Source organism: Myotis davidii, unplaced genomic scaffold (genome assembly GCF_000327345.1).
Source record: "Myotis davidii unplaced genomic scaffold, ASM32734v1 scaffold269, whole genome shotgun sequence".
Lineage (NCBI taxonomy): Eukaryota > Metazoa > Chordata > Mammalia > Chiroptera > Vespertilionidae > Myotis > Myotis davidii.
In genome coordinates, this window is record NW_006383008.1 from 6,685,401 (window position 1) to 6,708,538 (window position 23,138).

At 42.4% G+C, this 23,138-nt stretch overlaps 1 protein-coding gene across 2 annotated transcripts in view; it reads left to right on the forward strand.

The window, feature by feature from the left end:
• The window catches only part of BACH2 (BTB domain and CNC homolog 2), a 236,817-nt gene that overhangs the window by 91,704 nt on the left and 121,975 nt on the right, over positions 1 to 23,138 (forward strand). Inside the window, exons 2-3 of one of the 2 annotated variants that reach the window (XM_006778250.2) lie at positions 9,224 to 9,372; positions 17,639 to 17,776. The gene's annotated coding sequence lies outside the window, so the exon portion shown is untranslated. The remainder of the gene's footprint in view (positions 1 to 9,223; positions 9,373 to 17,638; positions 17,777 to 23,138) is intronic. The other variant, XM_006778249.2, reaches the window with a different exon arrangement.

Here is a 23,138-nt window from a genome sequence, read left to right on the forward strand (position 1 = left end):
AAAATCCATGACAGCAAATTAAAGAGCAGAACCCAAGAACATCAGGGCGGCACAGGCACAGAGATGACGTGGGGAGAGGCACAGTCGTGCTGACAGCGAGTTTGACCAGAAGCCAGGTGCGGATGTTCCTAGAGCCAAAACAAGAAAGGTCATTTCTCATCCAGAGAATGTCACCTGGGGATGTGCCAGTGACCAGGATTCAGTACAGGGGCCCGTGGACAAGTGAACTCGGGGGATTTTAACCTGGGGTCACGGATTCCTATGGGTCCGTGGATTCACAGGCTTGTCAGGGCCCCTGAACCCTTCCTGCTATGGTGAAAGGTTTTTTGTCTGTGCATCTTTTTCTGGGGAGAGCGTCATCGGGTTGTTAAAGGGCCTATAACGGGAGAAAGGTTTTTTTTTAAATGAGTTTAGATGTTTCTCTTCAGGTGCCAGGCTAATTTTCCGGCTGTGTGATAGATTGTGTTCTATGGTCTGGCACTCCTAATATTTGGAATAAAAATGAATTCTTAGTGAATGATCTCACCGCCTGCAGTGCTGTCTGATTCTGCCCTGGCATCTGATAGAACTTGTTAGGGGATTAGGTAAGACAGGATGTTGGTACATTTGCGGTCATTAAACTGGGAAGGGGAGGGGGGCAAAAAGGAATCTTGCTAAATATATTGTGGAGTGGAACTCGATGTTGAATAGCTGAGGGACATTCTTTGTGCTCTGTGCCAGCGCTTTGAAACCCTGCTTAGAAACCGACTGGAGTGGCGGAGACAGCTCCATCTAGATGTGGTGTGTTGGTAAATGCCTGTCTTTCCAAGAAATACTGTTTAACTTGTCCTTTTATGGAGGAGGCGTGGAAGTGGTGCTGTACTGGTTTGCACAACATTTTTGTAAGCTGATACAATAATACGGATCCTAGAGAAACAACAAAAGCTACTTTTTTACCTGGTGACCAGCATTCTCACCATTCCGGTTTCAAGACTCTGGGAATAATGGAGAATATGTCACAGAGAGCATAAAGTGTATGTAAGGCTGTGTTAGATGAACTGTAACCCCCACAAATGCTTATTTTCTGCCTGTCTTTTCCTTCTGTCTTTGTGTTTGGATGGTCCTTTGATCTTATTCTAATCTTACTATTCGAAAAATACTCATTTAAACGTGTGCTGGATTGAGTAATGGTGATGGTTGCACGACACAGTGAGTGTTTTTCATCCCACTAAACTGTACTAGAAGATGGTTAAAATGGTAAATTTTACATTTTGCATATTTTACCACAATAAAAAATGTGTTGGATAATACAGAGGGAAAAACCATTTTCCTTTTTGCAATGGGAATTCCAAGTACCTTTATATGTTAAATGTCAAGCCCTTTCCTATGTGTGATATGAATACGTAAGTAACAGGCAAAAACATGTGTGGGGTGAAATTTCTCCTTTAAGTGCTGTGTGGGTCCCAACTCTGCACTCACTGATGTGGCACCTGTGTATCCAAAGCAGACGATAGGCCCTCAGTAGGTGCGTTCTCCTTTCTTCCTTCCTTTCTTCACATCTCGGTTTCCTCCTTAATCAAATGAGTAGGTTGGACTTGTTGATCGCCAAGGTCCTTTCAGTTCTGCTGATCTGTGGAGTACGAGAAAAAACGTTTTAAAGGTCTGCAGAACAGTATAAACTCCATATGGGCAAACACAGCCCCCCGCGTGTACACACAGCAGCTTCTGCTGCTTCTCGCTTTCACTCTCCTCTGTCCCCGCTTCTTTCTCTTCCTCCGCCTGCCAAGAATCAGCCATGAGCTTGGAAATGGAAGTGGGGAGGAGAAAGGATAGAGGTGACCGGAGATAGAGGGCTGAGACGTCAGGCTGGGTGAGGGGCCGCAGCAAGCCTGGGCTTGGCCCTGACAGGGTCTTGTGGTTGTGGGCATGGTCACATTCGGGGCTGCAGCCCCAAATTCTCTGCGGGGTATGTGACCACAGCAAGATTAAGCATGATTGATTTTTATGCAAGGCAGATGGTGGCAGGAACGTGGAGACTGTAAATCCAGAGAGAGAAGCTGAGTTTGTCATGTGAGGAGGAAGCAGCAGGAAGCAGAGCCTGTGTGGGAGAAGACATCTTGTGGGGAGATGGCAGCTGGAGGGGAAGGGTGGGCAGGTGCGTGGCCAGAGTCTCCAGTCAGGGTTTGAGCTGGGAGCAGATTAGATCTGGCTGTAATAAATCATAGCCATGAGTACCAAAAAAAAAAAAAAAAAAGATTGAAGGAAAACACAGGTAGAAAATAAACTTGGGGGAAGGGGAGAAGGGAATTAAAAACAGAGAAGCCAGTTGCCACTATAGTAGCAGCCAGCCAGGTGAGAAACGATGATGATGGCAATAGAGACACAGAGGGCTGAGCAGATTTGAGATATAAATTGATGATAGCATCAAAGCACTTGCTGATGGATTATACGGTAGAAGTGAAGGGTGGGGAGGAAAATCAAAGATAACTCCTAGGGTTTGGAAAACAGGGTTGATGGTAATGCCTTTTCCTGAAATGGAGCTTCACACTCCCTAGACACCACATGCTTCCCATGTATGTTGTTGGGGTCCTTCTCTGGGCTGGCAGCCCTCACCCCTGCTGCAATGATCAGCTCTGCAGACTCCACTAGCCTCCCAGGGGACCAGTCCAGCAGCAACTTGCCTTGTGTGAGACCCACTTGTGCAACCTGGAGGTCAAGGGGTACCTGCCCCTGGCAGATGAGGCTGCAGGCATGTGCAGCTCCCCAGGAAGAAGTATTGGCTGATAGGTGAAGCACACAGAGAGGCAAAGTTGTCAGATATGGAGAAGGGAGCAGAGGGCCCTCAAGAGCCCAGGCCAAGCACTGAACCTCAGAGGAGTCAGGCACTACAGAAGCCCATCCGAGTTCTCAAGAAACTGCCCTTTACTAAGCTGACAGGCAGCCCCTCCAGTGCGTGCCCATCTGCACTCCTGCAAATCCACCTGTCACTGTCTGCATGACTTTGTACATGATCTTTGACATAAGGATGGAAATGACGGTATTTTGAATAAATAAATGCTTCGGCCATATTATGCTTGGGTGTTGCAGGAATGATGATGCTCTTCAAAGACTGGGACCCAGAGTGAAACGCCTGATACATGATAATCCTATGCTTATAATGTGCCTTCAGAGAATGATCTGGGTCACATTTAATAAGACCTGATAGTACCATTTTTTTAAGAAACTGCACTCGAAAAATTTTAATATACTTCATGAAATATAATCATTTTAGTACTAACAAGCTAATCAGCTCTTTTTACACAAATAATTAAATTGCTGTAGGACCCAAAGCTTTATCACTTTACTTTGACATTTTGCTAGCAGCATGTATAAAAGAGGTTATGTTTTCTTGGGGGAGAGGAAGGTAGTCTCCCACATGGTGTGGATGGCAGAGTTGCACAGGAAAAGGAGGGGCCCTTAGAGTCAGAAGAATATGGACTCAGTTGCATGTCATCCCCTTTCCATATATATGACCTTAGGCAAGGCATTTTGCCTCTCTGAGCCATGTTCTCTCACCTACCATATGGGCCAATAATACCTGTAAAATTCCTAACACAGTTAGTTCCTAGCCCATAGATGTTTCAGTAAGTGGTAATTATCATTATTTATTTATAATAAATGCATGCCAGTATTCCATTTTTATAATATGGAGTCTACAGAAACTCAAAAATACTAATTTCAGGTTGTATATTTTCAACACTTGTTTCTTTTTTTAATTTTTATTTATTGATTTATTTTGAGAGAGGAGAAAGAGAGATAGAGACATCGATTTGTTGTTCAACTTACTGATTGCTTCTTGAATGTGCCCTGACCGATCAAACCCACAACCTTAGCAGATCAGATGATGCTTCTAACCAACTGAGCCACCCTGCCAGGGCTATAGTCATTTCTTTTTAGCTTTTCCTTTTTGGACTATCAGTGGCACATAGTTCTGATTGCATCATCCTGTTATGATACAGGTGAAAAATCTGAGCAAGCTCTTCACTATACATTGGGAATTTAAACATCTTAAATATCAAAGAAGTGAACTTTCTAGCTGTGGTTCTCCCACTAGAACACTTGGTCCCAATACCTGAAATGTGTAAGTGGAAACTTTCAGAGATGGTTTATCTTCATTTTCTCCATCCGGTCTGAAATGGCCAAATCTCCTCCCCAGTTCTTTCTCTATTGCAGGAAAAGAAAGGAAGAAAGAACGAAAAAATAAAGCACATTTCCTTGCATCATCTTTCCATGCCAGTAGAACAAAACACAAAAGCCACAAGACTATGATTCAGAGGTCTCTGCTTTACACAAGTGGCTATTTAAATTCTGTTTGAAATGTAGATTTTTTAAAAATTTCATCTCTGTAGTTTCCAAAAAATTAACGTCAATTGAAAGCCCCTCTGACCATAAAGTGTGTGTGACTCCTCCACTTAGTGCTTCTGAACATGGATAAGGACTCCAGAGCCACTCACAGCATGTTTATTACTGAGGCTGTCACCAGATTTTTAGTAATATTTTTATACAGCATGGGGCCAGAAGAACAGTAGAGATTTGACCTTTTCTAATAGATGGTAGTCTCTAAATGCAATTTGTATTATTAGAACTACATTTTGAACTCTTACTTTGTTTTCTAACCACTGTAATTTATCTTTCTACTCAATCCAGAGAAAAAAGCCGTGTGTGTGTGTGTGTGTGTGTGTGTGTGTGTGTGTGTGTGTGTGTGTGTGTGTAGGTAGGTAGATGTGCAATAGTCATTTATTAGCCCTAGAAACCAATAGTGTGACTTTGGACAGGGGGACCAGAATGGCATTTTGAAGCCAGGAGGTCAGATTGGCTCATTGCTGTCATCCAAGTACAACCTATTGGGATACTGAGCAAAGTCAGCTTGTTTTGCTCGGTGAAGCTTTCAGCTCAAGTGATAATACGCATGATGTCACTGTCCTTTTGTATTTAGGCACACCTGGATTCAGGTTCAAACAAGAGTATGAACCAGTTATGAATATTTGTCTTCTTTTCTTTGTATTGCTTTAAATCCCAGTAAGGTAGGAAGAGGTGATTAGGATAGAAGAGAATTGACAACAGAAATTCATGGGAAGCAATATTGGAAATCGGAAAAGCACTAAACCAAACCACTCTTATGTTTCTTAGAAACTATGTTGTTGATAATAGACCTGTAATGTAGATAAAAAATACAGCCACCTGTGATTTCCTGGGGAAAAGCAAACAGGGCTCTGCACATCAGGTCCCATGGACGCCACTGAGGAAATCTTAGCTAGGAGTTGAGTTGGGGGGATAGAGAATGCAGTCAGCCTGCCTTATACCAGACGTACCTGCTAGAAAACCTGATCTCTTCACAGCTAATTGGTATAAACATCTCTGCCCACCGCTTGCAGCTGGAGACCCACTTATACTTCTATGACTATTGCCATAATTAAATGCCATTTACTTTTTTCTTAGCCTAGGAATGCAGGTCCCACTGACTTTTTCTTTAAGTAAATTTAAGTGTGTGAAAGAGGAAATTACTTACAGATGATTTCTCATATCTGGGATATGCTACTTTACTTGTAAGTGAATGAATGGTGACCATTCAACTATCTCTTTTGTAAACTTTCCCCCTGCTTCAGTAACAGTAAATATGGAGAAATGAAAAAGAAGCGCTTTCATGCTTGGTGTAGCATTACCATCTCACCTCACCCACCTTTTCCTAAGAGCAGTCTGCTGAAACACTTCAAGGTTCTGTAATGTCTTTGAACATCAGTGTAGCTGAACAATGCCATGAGCACAAGGTATCCGTGGCTCTCTTCTTCATCATTGCCTTGTCAGTAAATACTTGTTGAATGGCTATGGGCCAATGGGCTTCTGGGGTCTTAAATACGTCCAAGAAAACGAGTATGTGAGGCAGCCTACACTGAGCTGCACTGCCCAATCAGGTACCACTAACCACACGTGGCTATTTGAATTTCAATCCGTTTAAGTTGATGAAAAATTAAAATTCAATTCCTCCGTCCCATTAGACACCTTTTAAGTGCTCAACAGCCAGGTGTGGCTGGCGGCTACCGCGATGAACAACACTGATACTGAACGTTTTCCTCATCGCAGGAGGTTATGTTAGCACTGGGACTAGAAAGACCTGAGTTAGTGGCCCCAATCTTTGTAAAGTGAAATTCCCATGTGAGCATGATCCTCCCTCATCCTACAAAAAGTAGCCCTTTTAACATCTCTCCCCCAACACTGTAGGAGCTCAGCCAAGAAAGGGGATGGCCCACGGAGGTGACACTCTCTTTGAAACTGATAGACAAACAGCAGTGGGGCTGTTAGCCACACTGATAATCCAGTAGTATGCACTTATTTAGCTACACCAGTTAGTAGAGCAGTGAAATACCTGTATTCATTAATAAAGAGTTGCTGTTTCAAGCGCGTCCAGTGGCTCCTTCCTCTGCCTCAGGAGTCCTGGCCATTTGCATAGGATGCTCCCAACCTTCCCTTAATTAAGCAAAAATGTTAGCTGATACCTATCCCATCCCTGGGAGTAGGAGGCTGCCAAGAGTCCTGCCCCAGCACTAGCAGCCTCGGATGGTGGGTGCTGCCCTTGGCCTCCCGGAGGGACTGCCTCCTAAGGGTCTTTCTTAAACCTATCCCATCACTCAGGGCCAATCCCAGTCCCAGAGCCGTCTGCCTCAAGAAGACCTTAAAATCATTTTCTCCAACCCTTTCAAATGACTGCAGAAATCAAGACACAGAGTCACTCAGCCAGCTCCTGGCTACTTCAGAGATAAAACTCAAATTGCTGCTGAAACCGGTTTGGCTCAGTGGATAGAGCGTCAGCCTGTGGACTGAAGGGTCCCAGGTTCGATTCCGGTCAAGGGCATGTGCCTAAGTTGCGGGCACTTCCCCAGTAGGGGATGTGCAGGAGGCAGCTGATCAATGTTTCTCTCTCATTGATGTTTCTGACTCTCTGTCTCTCTCCCTTTCTCTCTGTAAAAAATCAATAAAATATATTTTTAAAAAAACAACTCAAATTGCCTGACTCGGGGTTGTTGTGTGTTTTTTTTTGGTTTGTGGGTGGTTGGGTTTTTATTGCTGTATCTTCCTGTTGTCAGTTTTCTTAACTGTGGAATGAGGATTGATCTCTTCATGCCTCGCAAAGGTGTTAGTAAAAAGAATAATGATACCCAACATTTTGTGTATGACTTATAGTTTGCAGAAATTCTCTCGGCTGCGTTTTTATTTAATCCTCACAGCAACCCATGAACTGTATGAGACTCAGAGGCAGTGAATGGCCGGCCCGAGAGAACAAAGCCACTGTGAGTGGCAGGGGTCTAAGTCTCTTAGGGCTTGGGAAACTATAAACTCGTGTAAATGTAACATAACATAACCACATGGCATTCCTAGTTTTTAGCTTGTGGTATTTTGCAGTTGAAGATTTAGTGACATTGAAAGTGGCAACTTTGTTCAAGCAATGCTTTTTTTTTTTTGCTTTTGCTTTGATAATGTGCCAACTGCACAGGCTTTGGTTCAGCATTAAAACTGAAGTGGGCTGCTTCGAAGTATATTTTTAAAATGAGAGAATCCAAATTTGTAATTAGCTTTAGCAATGTTAGTTGGGTAGTGTGAGTATCTAAAGAGCTTCTGACAGTCATTTCTGTTATTACTGGTGGCTTACTCTTTGTATCCCACACCCCCACAGCAGTTGAATCCTTTGGAAAAAACAAAGTGTGTTCTTTGAGGGGCCATTTCCTCTATTACCACTTTAGTTTTCACATCCTATAGTCCTGATATACTTAGACAATATCTGATCGTGGCAAAGGAAAATCATTTAGAAGCCGTTCTACCCACTGGACACCTAATAATAGCAGAATGAAATTTAAATTGTTAAGGGAAGCCACAGAGAAGGAAATGGTCCAACTTTTTGATAGCCTTTTGTCTTTTGGACTTTTGATCATTTTGATAGAAACATTCCTTACTTTTAGATAAAATTTTTGGGAAGATCCATTTAACTTACTTCCAAAACAAAATTGAAATTTTGGGGCAGCTCTCTTTTTCTCTCTCTACTTCAGCCATTTTATACTATATGCTATATCCTACTAAGAAGAAATTGTGTTTATAGATAAGGGGAAGAATGAAATCATTTCATTCTATAGAACAAAAAAATATCTCTTCAATATTCTTTTATTAGCTTATAAAAATTGTGGCACTCTCTATATCAATTATCCTGTGGGTTAAATACATATAAAGGGAAAAGAAAATTTTTAGGAAAAGCTCACCTTCATGTAATATGGAATGAAAAATTAGAAACAAAACTCTGAGTATTTGTGCATATATGAACAGAGAATACTGGTCCACAATCCCTTTTTCTCAATTCTGAATCCAAAAGGTTCCAAAATCAAAGGGGTTTTTGGTAACTTCTTCGGTAGAAAAACCTGACCTGAACTAATGTGAGGCCCTATTTTATCTGACTTAATAAGACTGAGTTTTGCCACCGAAATACTTAATGTGTTTGTGGAGTGCTGCTCCAGACTCTGAATGGGGTATTATGTGATAGGTGGTAGCTCATCATAATACTCTCCAAAATTCAAACCGATCTGAATGCTGAGATGTATCTGGCCCAGGAGTTTCAGTTGAAGGGGACACGGACCTACATAACAAAACATCATCAGTGATTTATCAGGGTCAAGGTTACCGCTGCTCTTTATGCTTTTCCATAGCTTCCAAGTATTCTCTAATAGGCATGCATTGATTTAGCATCAGAAAAAAGAAGGAATATTTGTTCAAAAATGAACATAATGAGGCATCAGAGAATCATCTCACTTCAGTCAGAATTCTCGAATTTGTCATTTGTTTCCTGGGTTGCCTTGTTACTGCAGCCACATGTGTCTTTTAAACAAAGGTGTTTTGATTTGTTGAAAGAAAACATTCATGAGATGAAGTAAAAGAGAAACTGACCTATCCCCAAGCTGCCTTTGGGCTCAGGACAGCACCCACTGAGGGATGCTCACCTGGAGAAAGTACTCAGGGAATAGGCTTCCACCGGGTTGAGCCCAGGCATGAATACCATGGGCTGTTTATCATGTTCTGGATCGGTCTGGGAGCACACAGCCAGGGGCACAGTAAGTTAGCTTAGAGGTCATAAATCAGGGGCGGGAGGGACAGGATAGCAGGAGGGATGGGGAATGTTAACAGGCAAGGCTCACTCGCTAATGGACAGCTCTTCCTCCCCATTCAGGTGGACACTCACTGACCTGTCACAAGGCTGCCCCACAGAGCTTTGGGGTCCATGTCTGAATGGATTGCTGTAGCCTTCTCATCTCTCCCTTCGCCCAGTTCCCTGCATCCTAAGACTCGAAGCCAGCACAGGACCTGGAAAGATTACATGTAAGTTTTGATTAAGGTTTCTTTTCTCAAACCAAAACAATGGGAAAAATTTTCTGAGGTGATCATCACAAATAGCCTAAACGCACATGAATGACTTTTCTTTTAACAAAGGCATCTTGAGAATTAGAATTGAGGAAGGGAGCTGGGGTTAGATTCTGCATATTGGTGGTGCCTTAATTTATGGTTCTTAAGCTTGAGCTTGCATCAGAATCATCTGGAGGGCTTGTTACAGTACATCTTGCTGGGACATGTGCCCAGAATTTCTGATTCAGTAGATCTGTGGTGGGCTGGGAATTTGCTTTTCTAACAAGTGTCCAGGCGATGTTGAGAAAGGTCTGGGGACCCCACATTGAGAATCACTGCTTTAGTTCATGTGACTAAAAGGAGGGATGTTAAAGGTAGAAGAGTGCATTAAATATTCGGTACTAAACATCTCTCAATTAATTAAGATGTTTAGTGTTCCACTTAACACATTGATTCATCTCTCAGAAAAGATAATTTTGAGGTCTTCTCATCACCATCGAATTTGAAGTCCAGCCAAGTCGATGTCCTAATTCTGGCCATTTTACTCCAGAGGCTAGTACTAATCATTCATTGCCCTTGGTTTTCTACAGGGCTGACTAACAGTGTTGTTATTAGGCTAAAATGCCAATGACTGTCCTTTTGTAAGTTGTTTGTCATATTTTTAGATACTGTTAAGAGGAAAACATGTGTTTTCCTGGGGTGGGAAATATATTGCTTCCTTTCAAAGTGAATCATCATCATATCCCCCCTCATACACTTAAATGTGACTTGATTTTACAAAACACATGTGAGAAGGGAGGCGCAGCTAAAAAAAAAAAAAAAAAAAAAAAGTCAGCTAGTTCAGGTGCGTGTGGTTATGAGTTCTCAGGACTGACAAGTTTTGAGGATCAGCATGTTATTGTTTCAGCTTTGGAACAAGCCAGCCACCTCTCTGCTGAGGACAAGAATAATTGATTCCATGTTAATAAAAAAAAAGTAGAAGAGCTTGGCCTAACAAACACACCCTTGGCCTGGGGTATATGTCGGCATTCATGTAATTGTACATGTGTGTGTGTGAATCTCTATGCATTTCCTACATTTGAATTTTAAACATTTTTTTCTTTTGTTTCATTAAGTTGATGTAAGTGTAAAAATAACTTGAGTGATGCTGTCCAGGAAATGTTTAAGAAACTTCTGGAGGAAAGTAGGGGAGGGCAGGGGTAAGAGGAAGATAAAATTGTCAAAAAAAAACTTCTGGGCATTTTAAATCTGTGGGTAAGCACTGTGATTTATAGCATGTTCCTTGGGAATGGTAAATGTTATCATTCTAAGTATCACTTACAGTGCTTTTATTATAATTCTGTTGAATTGCGAGTAATCACTGTTAATAAAGCAATTCCCAAGCAGCTATATAATGAAAGAGCCATACCTATTGCCTAAACATTAGCAGAGCCCCAAATCCTGGAGATAGATTTTGGTGCATATCTATCTTCAGGGGATGTCCAGTGGATAGGGCTGATATTAGGGCCGACGGAGTTGTGAGTGATGTGATTATCTACTATCACTCTATCCTCACAAACTAAGGCATTCTTGTCAAGCACTAATTAGTCACTCCACACAGCATTCTTGGAAAAGAAGATTTTCAGTTTATAAAACGTCTTCACCATGAAGGGGAAGAAGTGGGTTGGATCAGGTGCGTGTTAATCTCTCTCCTGCTTTGGCATCTGTGAGTGTCCACATTTACACATCAGGTGTTCCTGTAGGACGACCTTTTTTTCTTTTCTTTTCTTTTTTTAAAAAAATATGTATTATTTTTTATTGGTTTCAGAGAGGAAGGGAGAGGGAGAGATAGAAACATCTATGATTGCCAGAAGCCGGTCCATCCTTGCTGCTTTACACAGTCGCTGCAGGGAAGAAACATCTGCACAGCATATGTTTCAAGGGACCTGGCGTATATGGCATACTGTCCTTAATATGTTTGCTCCCCTTCTTGGCGCTATGTGTTTTAACCAAGGTCATCTTTCTGAGAAAAGTTGTTTCCCCAGGTAGGGATTTTCCCCTGAAGTTAGGGAGGGAATAAAACCCCTTAACTAAGTGCCAGGTGGGTAGTTAATCACTTTAACTATGAACAATCTTGCTTAAGCTACATAATCTTTACTCCCTGGAATGGAGATAAGAAACGCCCTAACCTTTGGAATAGAAATTGACAAGATTAAAATCAACTGGTATAAATACAGATGTAACAAGACAATAAAAAACAGAACCTGGCTGGAGAACCTGGTGAGAGAACCTGACTCAAGGACGACCTTTTATGTCACTTTCATATCCACAGGCCAGGGAAGGAGGAAGTCTCCTGTGATGCCTCAGGTAATGGGGCTTCAAGCTCCCTCGGGACCTGGCTCACCTGCCAGGACCTGGCTCACCTGCCGGAGTCACTCCCTGTGCCCTCAGGTGAAGCACTCGAGTCACCTACTGCTTAGAGCAACTCTGTACAACTCCGTGCATGTGTGGGGACCATCTGTGCTTTCCCCTCACTAACCTAGACCTGTATTAGCACAAAGTTTATTAATAAAAAATAACTGAATACCAAATAGTATGACAATTCCTCAAAAAGTTAAACCTAGAATTACCACATGTCCAAACACTGCACTTCTGGGTATATAGCTAAAAGAAGTGAAAGCAGGGATGTAAAGATATTAGCACACCCATGTTTATGGCAGAATTATTCACAATAGTCCATAGGTGGAAGAAACCCACCTGCTTATCAACCGATGAGGAGATAAAGAAAACATGGTACATGTAGACTATGGGATATTATTGAGCCTTAACAAGATGAAATTCTGACACTTACTAAACATGGATGAACCGTGAGGATACAAAGTGAAATAAGCCAGACACCAAAAGACAGATACTGTTTGATCCCCACTAATATGAGGTGGCTAGAATAGTCAGATCCTTAGTCCTAAAGTAGAATGATGGTTGCCCAGGGCTAGGAAGAGAGGAGAATGGGAAGTGAGTGTTTGATGGGGACAGTTTCACTTTGGGAAGATAAAAAAGCTCTGGAGATGGGTGGTGGGGATGGTTGCACAACGATGTGAATGTGCTTAGTACCATTGAGCTGTGCTTTCAAAAATTGCTAAAATGGTAAATGTTGTGTTATGCATATTGTAACACAATGAAAATAAACTGAATGCCCGAGATCACTTTCCTTGCGAGAATGCTGTGCAGAATAGCTAGTGCTTAAAGGGATGTGACAGTTTGTGAGGCTGGAGTAAGAATGGGTGACCCTGTCCCTCACACCTCCCGCAGCCTCGTACTCTCCCTGGCCTGCTTTTGGGCCAGGGGGAGGGGTCCGCAGAATGTTCTACTTCAGTCTTAGGAGTGGGTCCTATCAGGGCAAGGACACATTTTTCAGAAACTACCAGGGGAAATGCCACAAACAACTGTAATCGCTACCAAAACGCCCTTTACAGGTATAGGAAAGCGGCTTCACTGGGACGGAGGGACAGGCACCCACCTGTGCTCCTGCAGTGGGGCTGCTCCAGTTCATCGGCATCGTGTGCCCACGAAAAGCCCAGGTACAGTGCCCCGCAAGCACGCAGTTTCAAAGCCGTGTGCATAGCTGTGGCACCTACGGGTCTTGATCAGTGCAGGTGGACATGGAGGCAGGAACCAAATGGGAGCCTAATAGAAAATGAAAACTCCGAAGGAAAACTAATAGCACATAGTTCTCCTCCACCAGGGCCTCAAATTATTGTAACACTCCAAATGAGGTATAATGTGTCCCCCATCACCAAATCTCTGTAGTATTGTGTACTACTGTATCCACAAATCACAGAAGAATTTAGTTAGTGACCTGCAGTTCTGTGAGGAATATGCCGTATTGGACCTATTATGGTAGTCCATTCGGGCCTCACATTTTTGGGACTTTGCTTTTTATTCTATGTTTCCAGAAAGCCGGCCTTGGAGAATGATCATGGGGCTTAGTGTCCTGTTTTCTCTCCAGGTTTCCTTTACTACTTTCAGGCACTGCCCCTGGGCCTGACCAGGGGTTGTAATTTTTGAAAAGCAATGCAGCAGGGTGCATAGTTTCAAAGAGCTCAGAAACCTGTGCTAAACTATCTCACTTTCTCTAATTTTCACCTCTATGTGAGTATACAATATATACATATACATGCATGTATATATATGTATGTATATTTGGCTTAAGGAAAAGGTCTAACCTAAAAAGAGATTAAATAAGGTCATCGAAGTTAAAGTACAATATATACAAATTAGTCCCCTCATCCCCACCCCAGACTTTCCAAACCTGCTTAGAAATAAACTCTCTATGCTCTTCACTTGGGTGACGGCGACAGGGCAGGGAAGGTTTTGAAGTCAGTTGCCATAGGGAGCTGCTAAGATTCCATCAAAAACTGAAACTAAAGGTTTTTATCGAAAAAGAAAAATCCAGGCCAGCAAGTCTCAGAGAGAAAAAAGTGCTTATTTCTCCTCGATTTCCACGTGGAGCTACCAGCACCCTACATTTAGGTTGAAACCACATGGATCTAGAATCTAATTAAAATTAATTCAGATCTTGTCTGGCCAGAGTGGCTCAGTTGGTTGAGCATCGTCTTGTGCACCAAAAGGCTGTTGGTTCAATGCCTAGTCAGGGCACATGCCTGGGTTGTGTGTTCAGTGTCCCAATAGGGCACATGCAGAATGTAACCGATTGATGTTTTTCTCACCTCTCCCTCTCTCTCTCTCTCTCTCTCTCTGTCTCTCTCTCTCACCCTCCCTCCCTCTCCCTCCCTTCTAAGCATTTCCTTGGGTGAGCATTTTTTGAAAATTTAATTCAGCCCCATGACTTTGGCTGGACACACTGACACATGTTTCTCTTAGAGAAGACCAGCAAACCAACAGTCACCCAGACAGGATGACATGAGGCAGAGAATACCAACAATACCAGACCCTGGGGGCTCTCCTTGTGGCTCTCGTGTTTCCCAGCAATCAGTTGTGCCTGGTCCAGACACTGAATTCATGTTTAGTGATGGAACCCAACTAACCAGAACCCTAAATTAGCTGCCCTTTCTACTTCCCCACCCCCTCCCACATCCCCTACCTTGCACATCCCACTTCCCTTTTTCAAAGATAAAGGTTCATAAAACAAGATAGCTCTAGTTTCATAAAGGTGAAGAATAACTGTACCCTGGAGGGTAGTTGTAGCTGATGACTCTGACCTGCTGAATCAATGGAATGGTTAAAAGTTTCATAAGTAGGAAAAGAAACTCTTTGGAAAAAGATCTTCAACAGAAAGCATTTTCCCGCTGTCTGTCAATTTACCAGAAAATTGAAGCAAACAAACAAAACCTTATTCACAAATAGGTCTAGTTTACTGAGATTTTCTTGCATCTATTTTCATGCCTTAATAATAATCTAAAAATGTTGACTTAGGATGGAAAAATATACCGTTCATTTTTATTCTTCTTGAAAAACTGTGCAAGTTTGGCTTTTACTACCTTTCCAGTGCCAGAGTTTAAATTTTGGAAATCTTTATAAAGTTATTCTATTTATTATGTCTGGAGGCCCTCCAAAACGTTGTGATATTAAGAGTGATGTATAATGTCATGAATATATATATGTTTAGCTCCTATAGTCATTGGAGAACCATTGGCATAGTTTTGAAGTCAATTCTATTAGAATGCGTAATATGATTATTTGTAACATGTTTCACAGTTAGGTTCTGCTCAAGGCATCATCAAAATTAATTTTCATTATCTACACACACACTAATTGTATAAATAGGAATGATGTATGACATGGTAATATACATTCATATATAAAGCAAAAATTTCACATAATATTCTCTGTGAGTCTCCAAATAAACTCAGCCATGCATATGCAAAGCTGCTTATTACCAAGAGCTATCAGTTGTAGCACAAATAGTTTATCAACTTATTGTGCTGTTTTTTAGAAATTATTCGTGTGCTCTTTTTTTTTTTTTTTTTTTTTTTTTTGGATACACCTGTCACTAGCGAAGTAACACCTCGCTCTGAGCTGTGATTTAACCCAGGGAACAGCATCACACTCTCCCGAGGAATCCCGTGTAACACTGATGGTTGTGAGGCCCTGGTGCCCGAAGCTGCACTGCAGCTGGACAGTGCACGGACCTCGGGTCGCAATGAGGAAGAGGGTTTCTGCTCTTCTCTCAAACAATATTTGCAAAGCTCTGCAGTGTCGTGGGATTTTTGACTTCTCAGAGTGCTTGGCTAGAAGATATAATCTATTGTGTCTAGCAGATTTTTGCTGTATTTCATGTCTGATTTGTCACCAGACAGATTATTAAACTGAATCCCCCTTGAGTGTTCTAACTAGAAAGAGCAGAATCAGCGAATGATTAATTATTTCCTTATATTAAAACAGAAGTACCTTTATTTTCCTGATTGTAAAAGCAATGTCTGTTGTGCGTAGTTTATAAAATAATAGAATAGAATAAAAAAGCAAATAAATTACCAGTGTTCCAGCTACCCAGATACAAGCTACTTGTTAACTCATTCTTTTGTGTATTTTTGCAGACTTTTTTTTCAATTAATCAACTTAATTCCAAATTTACAAGCAGTACAGTAAGTCCTCACTTAACGTCATTGACAGGTTCTGTGACTTTAAGCAAAACTACTTGCGACACCAGTTTTACTATAGGCTGATTCATATAAACAAGAGTTAAGTTCCTACAGCATCTCATCAATGTTATAACGAAAGGATGTTAGTGGAGCTTAGGAATGATGACTTGAGACATTTTCTAGGGCAATAACCTTCTAGTTGCTTATTTTTCTCCCTTCAAATTACATTAATCAATTCTTGTCAGAACAGATACCTGTGTGCATTCACCAGTGTGTTGATCAAGTGGAAATTGCTATTAACTGGTTCTTTTCATTTCTACATTCTATCAATAAAAATGATTATTGCGTTGCCCTGTAAGGTCCTAGTGGGCCTCTGGAACCATAAAAGAAGATCCAATTATGCACAAGATGGTTTTAGCGTTAGGTCAACAGGTGGTGTTCCAGTTCTTTAAAAATTAATAATCAGTATACTCTACGGCCATTGGGCAGAAATGGAAACGGCTGATTAGCCAGATAGATTCCCCCATTTCCCATCCATAATCCAAACAATATGGACTCCAATGAAATTCTAGTTTTATACCTGATGGTAACAAAATGTGATTCAAATATAACCCTGCATGTGCCACCAGCCAGAGAGGTTTCCTTCCATCGTGCTTCCTTTATCCCCCTTTAAAGAAGCGTCTCCTCGGATCCCGGGTGTTCCTTGGGTTGCGCTGCCATCTCTATGCCTTCCTTTGGAGAGCGCTAGGACTCTGGATCAGGATGAACCCTCACACTGAGGCTGAGACTAGGTCTGGAGGGGCTTTGAGCACTGAAAGAAGAAGACCCAGGCGGCGTATATAGCAAGCAGCCGCTAAAGATTTTGTTTTCAAAAATAATCTGAATTTGGCATTGGGTGTGACTAGATCTTATCATTCTCTCTTCCCGACATAGGTTCTTTGAAAGCAGACTCTTCTAGGTTCCTCTCGCTGCATCCCTCCCTTCACATCCTTTGTGTCCTTGTATATAACAGGGACTCGATTAATATTTCTATGTCTCTTGAGTGATGAATTGAATATGTTCAGGTCAGATAACTGCATTTTGCCTCTTCTGCAGCAGACGAAGGGTGCTTTGCTGAATGCCCGTGGCTGCGTTCAGTGCCCGTGTGTAGCGAAGTGGTGTACAGTACTTTGATCCTATAGAGGAGGAGAGCGAATGTGGATAATGAGACTTTGGTTCTTTGTCTTTGGTTTCGATTTGACCTTCTTGCTTCACTGAGTCACGGCGTTCGCCCTTTGGCGGTAGGCACGTCACTGAAGTCTGAGGCTGTCCCTCAGACTGTTTCTGACACTGTAGCTGAATTTCCCATCACATTTACAGCCAGTGTTGGTCATAAAATTTCAAGAACACGATAAAAGTCAGTTGGTTTGTAGTTGACATTGAAATTAACTTTCTCTAACCTAAACCAGTGAAAACTAAAATGCTCCTCACCACATAAAAGTTTTGCTTTCGCTGTGTTCAAACCCCTCCCACCTTGTCACAGCACAGTCATTCAGAGTCTAGTTTGGGGGCGGTGTGGTTGTATCTCAGTGGTGTATGACCCACTTTTTCGTACCACTTAATTACCCGTGTCTTTACAACACTCGTCAGTAGTCCTGACGACAGTGGACTATAACCCCAAACAGGTTTCTGCTACGTCTGATCAGCGCTGCTCTAGAACCCTGCGTTATCGGAAGAAGGAGTCAGCTCTGCAGGGCGTGCGTTAACTACCAGAGGATGACAGAACACTTCCTCTAGTTTCTGGATAATGAGCAAGCACACAGGTAAAGATGCCTTTCTCAGAGTTGACTCCTTTTGTGCCTTCATTATCGTGTTGACCTGACTTTTACGTATTCATCGCTGCCTGCAGATGCGTTCTGTTGTGTTTTTGCAGAGGGCTGAGAGGAGCAAGCATTTAAATTGGTTCCTTGGGACTTTAATAACTTAACTTTTCATTAAAAGTCTAAAGAGATAATGATGGAAAATGCCCTCATCTCTTCCTCTCTGTGGCCCTAGAAAACTTCTTCTTTGTCATTTTTTTTTCTTATTTTCTGTCAAAGTGCTTGTCTGTCGGTATCAGCTTCTCTCTTGGCAGCGATGGCCATGCGGGTGATGCTGGATGAGCAGCAGGGGGTGGGTGGGACTGGACGGAGCAGAGAGAAGTGCACAGGTGCAAGGGATATGATGGCACGGGATGCTGTACCCCAGTGAGCAGTGTGCTGCAGTGAACTAAGAGATTTAAGACAGTGATACTAACCTCATGTTGGCAAAATCACCCCGATTCTGTTTCAGAAGTGTTTGCTTCTGATAATCACATTGGTATATTTGAAGGACTTCTCAAACACTGTCCTTGTTTCCAAACAAAATGTTGTAGGTCTTGTCTTCCTGAATTTACCGACACGTTTTGGGGTGCATGTCTTCACTGGCAGTTGGCTGGCATGCAGCCCGTGGCAGGGTGGTGCCCGTGCTGGGCGGATCACACTTGCCGGTGCGCTGAGTGACACACCAGCGTGGAGTGTTTGAAAATGCCCATAGATAAGTCAATGTTGTTTTCCCTGAAAGTCCTGATGCAGAAAAAGAATGAAAGTACAAACACTAACTGGAAAAAATGTCACACATTTTAGCCACTTTGCATCCCTTGTTAGTACAAACCCTGGCTTGGGTTTTTTTTTACATTTGTGAACTTGTGCGGTAGGTGGAGCAGTGTGGGTGGCCCAGAAAAAGTAGTGGTTAGAATAAGATTTTCCATTTATTGCCCTTTGTGCCCGGCTAAAAATAAGATTCATACAAATCAGAATATGTAGTGCAAGCACCATCACTCTGTTAATTCTGATGCCTGGCTTGCCCACATCTTTGCATCTGTCTGGTAAGTGGTGCATTGGGAAATAAATGTGTCTGTCAGTAGCAAAAGGCATCCAGGGTTTTGCGCTCTTGTCTGCATGTGATCGTGTATCAGCATTCTCCCCTTCTGAAGGAAGAAAGACACAACTCATACATAAACAAATTGTGCCAGTGGAAGTTTGGGGGGGAAAGGGTGATAGAATCCTTGAATCGTTTTGTAAAAAGTAATTGCCTTGTTTGAAATGCTGTTTTACAACCTCCATCTTCTGGGCTCATTGTTAGAAAGTCGCCTCTTGTAGACTCAGAACAGCAAGGGAAGGATTTTGTGGTGATGTTGCCGAGAGATTGGAAAACTCTTTTGCTTATGTTGGAATGGGGTGGGGGATGGATGGACACAGATGTGGAGGGGCAGTTAACCAAGTAAAAACTCCCCTTCAGCTGATTGCTGAGTCTACTGCAACCACAGTAAAAGCATGTCAGTTTGTGGCTAAAAGAAACACCAAAAAGAGGTGGTGTCCGCATTCACAGGGAAATTTCTACCTTCGTAATCCTAGTGAGGGGTGCTGTCCCCGTGCCACGGGCTGAATGGCTATGGCATTTCCAAAGAAGGAGAATGTCTGTTAGTGCACTGAGCCTTTCCGTTTAATGTAATTTGTGAAATAAGATGAGTTCAGAGGACAGTCATTCCAGAAACCACTGGAAATCGAAAACTGCAAATCCCATTTCTCTTTGGTCTCCATCTGGGGCAGACAGTGAGGCATGGTGGTTACCGAGAGACAAGAGCTTTGGGAGAAAGGACTCAGGATCAGATCTTAGCTCAGCCACCTGCTGGCCTTGATCTACTTTATGTAACCTCTTTAGACCTAGATGTCCTCATCTGAAAATGGGAAAGGGATAGTACCTACCTCATAGTATGCTTGTGAGGATCAAATATATGAAGCACAAAACCAGCGCTCAGAAAAATGATGGTTGTTTTCTTCTTATTTCTACCGTGGCATCACAAGAACATGTTGGGGGATTTTAGGGCACTGTGGGGCTCCATTCCCCTCTATGCTTGGAGTACAAGTTTTGGAATTAAATGGACACAAGATCAGCCTCTCCTTCATTGTTTCTGGATCAGAAGGTTCAAGGTCATTTACAGAGTAGTTGGGTTTTTCATACATTGCTAATGCTATCTATCTGGAGGGCCATTGTTTAATTTTGTCATTAAATTACACCATGTAAACATCTATTTTCTTTTTTGTGTTAACCCTCACCCAAGGATATTTCTTCCATGGATTTTTAGAGAGTGGGAGGGAGGGAGGGAGGGGCAGAGACAGAGAGAGAGAAACATACCAGAGTCAAACCCAGGACCCTTCAGTTCACAGGCTGACGCTCTATCCACTGAGCAAAATCAGCTAGGGCAACCTCTCTTTTCTCTTAAGATTAGTCCTGTGTTGAACATACTCGGTTATTTTTACTTTCTCACGTGTTTTTTATTTAAACATGGGTATTTCAGTTCTAACATCTGTGCATGTTAATTGTGGTATCCTCTGATGTACATTATGAAAGAGAAAGCACTAATGTTGTAATCAAGTAAGGTTTTAAATATTTCAGGTGGGCACAGGCAAAACTTCAGGGGCAATCAGCTTCCATGGTGGTACCATTCCCTCCAGAAAGCATTGCATCTGCTACCATTCTGGTTACAGATCAACCCAGGTGCTGGCCAGCAGAAAACAACTGCTGCTTCTTTTACTTTATATTATTTTTGCAAATTGTTTTATGTTTAGTGTAATGTATACCTGCTCTTTTAGAAGTCTTTTTCTGCCCACCAAAACTTTACGTTAAAAAGCAAATATAAAATATCTAAAAGATAGTTGATAATATTAAATATATGAATTGCTTTTTTAAAATTTCTTTATTAAGGTATTACATATGTGTCCTTATCCCCCCATTACCCCACTGACACCGCCCCCCTCATGCCCTCACCCCTCTGGTGTCTGTGTCCACTGGTTAGGCTTATATGCATGCATACAAGTCCTTTGGTTGATCTGTCACCCTTACCCCCACCCTGCCCTACCTTCCCTCTGAGGTTTGACTGTCTGATTGATGCTTCTCTGTCTCTGGATCTGTTTTTGTTCATCAGTTTATGTTGTTCATTATATTCCATAAATGTGTGAGAGTATGTGATATTTATCTTTCTCTGACTGGCTTATTTCACTTAGCATAATGCTCTCCAGTTCCATCCATGCTGTTGAAAAAAAAGGCAAATATATTGTATGTTTCATAGGGTCATCGTTGCTAGCATCCCTTAACTTTTTCGGTTAACCTTTAGAATTAGATGCTAAGAGCTCAGATCAGACTCTTCAACCTCCTCCAGGACCTTCCTGGGATGCAGTTTCTTCATTTATCAAATTAAAAAAGAAATCATGACTACACCTTGACTTCCCTCACCTGGGATCTGGCGAGAAGTGATAAATGAGACCAATAAGCCAAAGAATTAAAGCGCAGTACAGATATGAAACAGCGATGGCTTGGCTTTGTCAATTGACATATTTTGCTAGCTTTTTTCAAAATTTCTCTCCATGTTTTCCTTTTCGTAGTCTGTTCTGCCATCCCAATCACAGGTACAGCTTCTGATGTGTAATGTATATATTAACACCATCATCAGATTTCCTGGGTTTTCAATGTTAGGACCCCTCAGTCTGGGTGGGACGGTTCTCAGGTCAGCTCCGCCGGCAAGATCTGTCTTTTATTAGAACGATCCTTTCAGCGCACCCAGACAAGCCTGCTTTCTGCGTTTGTTCTGTTGAGTACAACGGGAGAGCAAATCATTCTAGGTGACTAACCAGGTTCCCAGCATTGCCAAGGCGGTTTCCATCCTCTCCATGAACACATGCACTCGCTGCCCAGTGCCTTTGCCTGCCTTACTGCCCTTTGCCACAGGCTGAAGTGCCTGTAGAAATCATAGGCAAAAGAAGGTGATAAATTAGACTCTGGCTGTGATTCCCTCCCATGTCTTCCTAAGGAATGACAGAGATCCAGAAACGCATCCCATTGATATATACCGTGTGCCTCTTCCTACAGTTTAGCCTATCCTTCATGTGCAATTGGAAGGTACTGCCGGGCCAGCCTCATTATTCCTTTGGCTGAATAATGTAAAGCATTTGCAATGGAGATTTAATCTAATGATGTAAGTGCATGTCCGCCTTGCTGGCTTAATGCACTCAGTCATGGAATGCTTTAGAGTTTATTGCTAATGGATGGATCCTCAGGAAAATCGAAATTTTCAAATAAGATTGACATTTGGAGTGAGAAATATAAATCTAATGAGAACATTTCAACCCAGGTTTGTAATTAGGGCTGAATGGAGTAAATTTGTACACGTGCACCACAGAAGGGCACCGCGGAAGGTGGAATTGCGCGCTCTGCCATGAATGAGGGATGAAGGCAGATGTATCAGTGTCAGGCCACGACACTGTGGAGTATAAATGATACTGTCACCAAGTGCTGCACGGGGTACCCAGGGAATTCCACTCCAGTAAATTACATTACTTAGGCGGACCTGAAGGCATTGTGTCGGAATGCGGGCGGGGAGAGACGGCTGTCAGCACCGCGCGGAAGATATTACAGTACAACTGGCTGCAGGGCTGGTAGTGCCTGGCTTCCCGTCTACCTGGCTGTTTTGTATTCTTCTTGGTTAATTACTTTTCAGAAGTTACCAATGTGTACGTGTGAAAGCACACTGTGTCTGCTTGGGGTATAGGTGACAACCGACTGTGAGGGAATAAATGTAAGTTGATTTGTATAAACTGGTTAGTGTTGGGTTCTCTCTCTCTCTCTCTCTCTCTCTCTCTCTCTCTCATTCTTTGTAGCTGGGTGACATTAGATGTTCACTATGAGCTTGCCCTGCCTTTCTTTTTGTCAGGATCCAACATACATCATTCCCTCTATAACATTGTTTCTTTTCGAACCCTGCCTTAATAAGGACATATGTGTCTTTAGTCCGCCCCTACCCCTTATTTCCTCTCATCACCACCCACCCCCCTTGAGGGAAACCAGTTGTGCCAATGCATAACATTGCACTTTGTGATAGAACTCGAAGTTAAGAACAACCTATGCCTAGAGAGCAATTTGTGGAGAAAAACTATTTTTTTTCACTTCTATTTTCTTTTATTCCTGCAGTGAAACCAGGCCACCCCTTTTGGTTGATCTGTCATGCCATCTCTGAGTAGCACTACGGAAAGAAAACCAGAGCATTGATTGTACCGCTGCCTTCTAGGTCATTGAGGGCGTGCTAGTCACCTCTGTCCAGTGTGACTTCCA